Here is a 7,201-nt window from a genome sequence, read left to right as displayed (position 1 = left end):
TATGACCATATCACCAGAAGACTAACTTCCAATTATCATAGTGTGTCTTATTTCTGATAATTCATCACAGCTTTGGCATGAAATTGTCAAGGATAGGGAACTAGAGATGCTAAAAGTTATCTCAATGATATGCTCAATAAACTGAATCCTGATATTATATTCCTCTCTGAAGATAAACAAAAGCAGGATAAGCTTAAGAAAACAATACATGATATTAGTGTCAACAACTTCTGGTTTGTTAAGCTAGGAGGGGCAGGTGGCACTGCTGGTGGCTTAGCATTGATATGGAAAAGCAACATCTCTATTGACATCATTGACTTTTCTTTGAACCATATCAATGCTATAGTCAGACCTGCCAATAGTCCCCCTTAGCTTTTCACAGGTTACTATGGTAGTCATTATAATACCTCCAATAAATTAAACTCTTGGAAAATGATAGATAAAACTGCAGCCACCAACCAATTACCTTGGTTGGTTATTGGTGACTTCAATCTTATCCTTCAACAAACTGAAAAGTTTAGTACTCATCCCATTGACTCCACCGAAGCTTTTATATTCAATAACAAAATTCTTGATTTGGATTTGGTTGATCTTGGTTTCACTGGATGCCCCTTTACTTGGTCAAATAAAAGTAGGGGGCATGCTCTCACTGAACAAAGATTAGATAGGGGACTGGCGACTGAAGATTGGTTAGTCCTTTATCCTAACACCACCATCACTAATATGCTAGCTATTGGATCTGATCAAAACCCCATCCTGCTAAATTCCTACCTCCATTGGAAAAATGGCAAGATACCTTTCAAATTATTTGGTCCTTGGTTGGACCATGAAGACTGCAAGAAAAAAATAGTTGAATGTTAGAGCAAATCTTTATCTGGATCCAGTGCCTTCACCATTGCCAGAAGACTCAAAAACATAACGCTTCAAATCAGAGTCTGGAACAAGGATGTTTATGGCAACATCAAAACAAACATTGAATAATGCAAGCATTATTTAAACTGGATACACAACAATTACTTCGGGATGGATAGAGGCCAAGCTCTAGCTGATGCAAGTAAACAACTTAAAAACTGGCATGACATAGAAGAAAAGTTTTGGAAGACCAGAAGTAGAGATCAACTAATAAAACTGGGATACTAGAGCACAAGTTACTTCCACAGAACCAAGAGCAGAATCAGAAGAAACAAGATTTATACAATACACGAGTATAAAGGAAACTGGATAACAGACTATCAAGAAGTCAAACACTGTTTTACAAACCACTTCTCAAAAATAGCCACAACTGAAATCACCAACATTTCACCATAAATCATCAATCTCATACCCCACAACCATAAGATGACAACATTATGCTTAACAGAAACCCTGATCACAATGAAATTAAATCCACTTTGTTTAGCATGGCTAGTGATAAAGTTCCGGGTCTTGATGGATTTCCTCCCAACTTCTTCAAAGCCAACTGGGAAATGACATTGTCAAGATGGCACAACATTTTTTCACTTCTGACAACTTACTAAAAGAAATGAACTCTACTTTTATCTCCCTCATCCCTAAAATTGATAATCCCTCTTCCCCAAGCCATTTTAGATCCATCAGTCTCTGCAATACAACCTATAAAATCATATCCAAACTCATTTCCCAGATAATGAAACCTCATCTAAACAAGATCATATCTCCTTATCAATCTGCTTTTATACCTGGAAGAAAAATATCACATAGCTATTGCTCATGAGATCATACACAATATGAGGTCCAAAAGAGGGAAAAAAGAAGACACTGGAAGTATGGGTATCAAAATAGATATGGCAAAAGCCTTTGACAGAGTGGATTTTAGTTTCCTAATAACCATCATGAAGAAGATTGGTAATAATGATCAGTGGTGCAACAAAATATTTCAGTGCATCTCCACTCCACCTATGTTGTTCTAATTAATGGTTCTCCTGATAAATTCTTCAAACCTTCCTGAGGCCTAAGATAAGGTGACCCTCTTTCTCCCTTTCTCTTTCTTTTCTGCATGGAAACTCTTTCTAGAAATCTCATACATGCTTAGTAGTTGGGTCTTATCAATGGGATAGAGATTTGCAAATCTGCACCCTCCATCAACCACCTACTATTTGTTGATGACTGTATTATCTTCTGCAAAGCCAATATGACTGAAGCTCGGAACATCATGGATATTTTAAGGATATTTAGAAGCACTTCTGGTCAGCTCATCAATTTCAACAAATTTGGAGTTTTTTCAGTAAAAACACAAATCCAAGCCTTATACCCACCATCAGCAACACTATGGGTATTCAAGTTCTCCAGTTGGAAGATAAATACTTAGGTTCACCTCTTTTCACCCACAGAAGCCAAATCAACACTTTCAAACCTGGTGTTGAAAAATTAAAATTGAGATTATCCATCTGGAAAAATGTGCCTCTAAACCCTACTGGGAGGAAAGTGCTCATCAAATCTGTCACTTCATTTGCTTGTATTTTCCAGATGAACTGCTTCAAGATCCCAAGACAAACATGCAAAGACGTCAACAAACTCCAAAGGGACTTCTTCTGGGGATAAAGCTTGGAAAATCTAACTGATTATTACCCAAAAGCTTGGACTGTAGTCTGAAAATCAAAAGAGCTGGGAGGGCTAGGCTTCATGAATATGAATCTCTTCAACAGTTCTATGATCACCAAAATTGGCTGGAGACTGGAGCAGGATAAAGATTCTCTCTGGTACAAACTTAAAGATGCAAAATATCTAATTGGAAGAAATTTAATCAACATGGAATAAATCCAAAAGATGGTGACTCCTGGATATGGAAAGGAATCCTAGAAGGCATTAGCAACATCCAACATCATTGTTTCTGGAGGATTGGAAATGGGAGTAGAATCAAAATTTGGTATGATCTCTGGATCCCAAACACCACTAGAAGGCTCAATAAACCTTTTAATTGTCCTCACCACATTGAAACAGTTGGAACTCTCCTTCTCCCTAATGGGAACTGGGATGAAAATCTAGTTCACTCTTACTTCAGTAACAATGTTTCTCAAGTTATTCTTGCTCTGCCTACTCATCCAGAAGAAGAAGACAAGATCATCTGGAACCTAAATGACACAGGAAAATTCTCTGTCAAATCTCTATACAAGGGAAAGATTGACAATCTATACAGAAATGATACAACAACAGGAAATTGGGAGGAAATTTGGAACATGAATGTTGCTCCAGTTATTAAGATTTTTATATGGAAATGTGCCCATAGGATCCTCCCCACTAATGCTAAAACAGATAGCATTATGCATTACATTGATCCTATATGCACCATATGCAACAGTGGGGAAGAAACCATGACACAGATGTTCCTAAACTATCATGTTGCCTCTTTAGTTTGGCAGGAAATCATTGGCACTCATCATACTCAGTTTAATAACACTACTATCTTCATGGACTGGTTAAATTCTTGGTTTCAGACTGGGATGGCCAGCCAAGACTGTAATATTTATGCCACTACATGCTGGTACATCTGGAAATCTAGATGTGATCTAGTTTTCAGACAAATCCATCCAAATGCAACACAAACTTCAAACTGCATAAAACAACATATATGCAATCACAACATAATTCACAACATGCCAGAGCATATTATGAATGTTTTCTCCCTATTGACTGAGGAAAATGATTCATCAATGGAAAACAATACTATACCATATAATCTGAATCAGTACTCTACAACGGCTTATGGAAAAATCATCAAAATATGCACTGTGGAGGACCCTGAAAGTTTGATATACTACTCTGCACTGACTATTCTGGATTTTGCAGGAAACACCATTGGTACCAGAGGACATCCAGGATACTGAGCTTGGGGAGAAACAGGAGGCGCAGACTTAGCGTTTGAATTGGCCAAAGGAATGCAGCACACTAACATAGAGATACAAGTTGAATCCATGGAAGTTTTAGTTCGTTTCAAGTTGCTGTACCATAAGGCTGTTAAAGGAAGATTTCATCTAAGTTACCATGAAAGAACAAATAGTGAAGAAGAGGACAGTGATACCGATATCAACCCAGTAACTTTTATTTTATTAAGACTAAAAACCATCCATCATCTCCAAAATATGGACACTTTTAATACGGCTCTATCTTGTAAGAACCATGCTGGAAGGGAAAGTGGTTCAACCACCGCCAATCTTTTGTATCAGTCTTAGGTGTTGTTTTGGTGGCCTAAGTTTTTCAATAAAAAAAATACACGTGGACTCCATAATAAAATGTATGTACGACTAAAACTTGAATGACGCCAGCTTCCCAATTTATCAGCAGTTCTCTTATATAATCTTCCCACAATTCCACCATGGAGAAAACATTATGTTCAGGCCCAATCTCAGTTAATTAGCTATAACTCATTTTCTCTATGGTCCATATTTCTTCAACTAGATTTGATCGGTAAAATACGAGCACTAGTCTTGTTTTGGCCGTTTTCATCGACAGAGCTCATTTGTTTTGTTTACCTATAAAAACACAATAACACTAAAATTAGTATAAAAATAAGCACCAACAATATATATTACCGGGACTAATAAAGGCACATATATGTCTATCAAATACCTCCAAACCTATATTTTGTTTGTTCTCGAGCAAATCTAAAAATGAAACTACTCTAAAAATGAAAGTAAAAATCCTAACTCACTTTTGCAGAAATCATGACTACATTTAGCAAAACCATTCTTGATTCCTCTGATTTTATCGGATCTTATTCATACTTGTATGTGTCTTACTTCGGTAATCCGTCTCTTTCTCTAATTGGATTTCTCGGTATTGTACTTTTTGAAAAAGCGGGGGTCTAACAACCACACCCAATATTTCGCTTAGAAATCTGTATGGACTAACTCCAATATACTTTCAAGAGAATCAACTAGAGAGTCATACTCAATCTTAAGAAAAGTATATCAAAGAGTTATATCTCTATTTCTCAATTCAGGCTGCAATCAAATAAATAGGAATTTGCGAGCCCGATTGAATATAAGAAATAACTTAGACGGTATCAAAAACCAATATCCAAGTGTCAATCAATTTAATCAACAACCAAAGGTTGGATTTACAATTGATTGAACTTACGCACAACTTGTGATATTTCAATTATATTTGGAAATTCAATGCGGAAAAGAAATAACACAAACACTAGAAGTTTTGTTAACGAGGAAACCTCAATTGCAGAAAAACCTCGGGACCTAGTCCAAATTTGAACATCACACTGTATTAAGCCGCTACAGACACTAGCCTACTCCAAGTTAACTTCAGACTAGAATGTAGTTGAGCCCTAACCAATCTCAAACTGATCAAGGTACAGTCGCGTTCCTTACGCCTTTAAAACCACGCCGGATTTTGCGCACTTGATTCCCTTAGATGACCTCACCCACAACTTAGAGTTGCTACGACACAAAGTGGAAGACTTGATAAACCAATCTGTCTCACACAGCAAAGTTTATTGAATAGTGATAGACACATTTTTGTGTCTAAATTGTCCTCAATGTCTATATTGTTGGAACTCGATTTTTGTACTAATATTGTTTTTTATATATTTTTAGGTATTTTTGGAAAATAAATATTGTTGGAAAATTCGGCTCGAAAAGTTGCTCGGAGCACCCCAGAGGAAATTTGCTATACGGACCCCCATTTTTGCTAACTGTTACCCACGGTATACCAAGCCCATATCTTCTTTAAGAACAATTCTTCCTCTTCAAGCCCACTTCTAGTTGATCCGGCTCTTACAAACATCATTCTTTGCTTCCTCCTAGCGGGAGTCTTTGCCGTTCCTTTGCTCTTTTCGCTCCGTGAGTTAACCAGGCTTTATTTAGTACCTAAAAATGCAAAATTAATTAAGAAAAGTATTTATTCTTGAAAACAACGAAAACACAGAATATGGGATAAAATGTAGAATTAATGCACAAAAGATGAGTTAAATGCCAAGAAAAATATATAGAAATATGCACTTTTTAGCACTCATCACACGGCTATATGTAGCCCATTTTTGTCCACATCACCCATCTTCTTCAAATTCAAATATAAATTTTGGCGGGAAAATATTCACAGATTTTCAGTTCGTGATTTGGAGGGGTTATAGTGTGATTCAATGGCTGAAACTTCATGGGAAGACTTTATTTAGCTTAACAGGCGTTGTAGGGTCGTTGGAATTGATCCAGTTTGGCTGGATAATCGTTGGGAAGAAAACAAAGGTGTGTGTGCAAAGGGAGGAGATATTCACGGGATTTGCATGAGTTGGAGAGAGTTTGCGCATGCTGGGAAGACTCTAACAATTGTTGGAAGCGTGTACGAGGTAAAAAAGGAGAAGTTGACATCCACATACGCGTGAAGGAATCAAGAATCGAAAGAAAATATTCCAGAAAATATTTTCTTCACTGCCGGATATATGAAGATCATTTTGAGTTATTACGGGGGATTTTCTTCACCTGTTGGATATAAATATGTTGCTGAGGTTGCGAGGAAGGGAGACGGGGAGTTTGGGGTCGAGAGGAGAGCTCAGGAGGCGTGAATCAAGAGTTTTCAGAACTCTGTTTCTGCTGCTGCACCAAGAACACGAAGAACAAAAGACCACCAAAGGCAATCGTTTATGAACAGTGACAACGACAGCCACACGAGGGTCGCAGTGTTACAACAATAACAGTTCTTTTCTATCGTTCTTTGTAACAGTGTTTTGCAACAATTATAAACGTTGCAAACACCCAATTTTCATCATTTTCTCCATTTCATCATTTGTACACCTACTTTGAGCAATGAAATCAACTTTTGAGCGTGTTTCCAACATCATGATGAGCTAAACCCAATCCTTGGGGCTATGGAGGAAGCCGTTGTTTCGATAAAAGTGATATATTTTTATTAATTAATTACAACAACTCTATTATGATTTTTGCATTGAACTAAAAATTGTTTATATGATTTAGATTAGTTAGGTGTATTTTCTCTTGATAGAATATGCTTGCTTTAGGGTTTTGATATTCTATGCTTGGATTAACATCTATTCTTTTGGAAATCTACATGTCTAGGTAATACTATTAGAATCAATTTGAATGTTGAGTTGCATAATTATTGTTTTATTAAATTACTAATATCAACCAATGGTGGAATCCTAGCCCTATTCTCTCCATAATTTTCACAGCATCTTTTTAATTTAGTTCGCTATTTTTATTTATTAAAAAAAAATCTA

This window comes from Papaver somniferum, chromosome 5, assembly GCF_003573695.1.
Source record: "Papaver somniferum cultivar HN1 chromosome 5, ASM357369v1, whole genome shotgun sequence".
Taxonomy (NCBI): Eukaryota; Viridiplantae; Streptophyta; class Magnoliopsida; order Ranunculales; family Papaveraceae; genus Papaver; species Papaver somniferum.
This window is presented reverse-complemented; position numbering follows the sequence as displayed.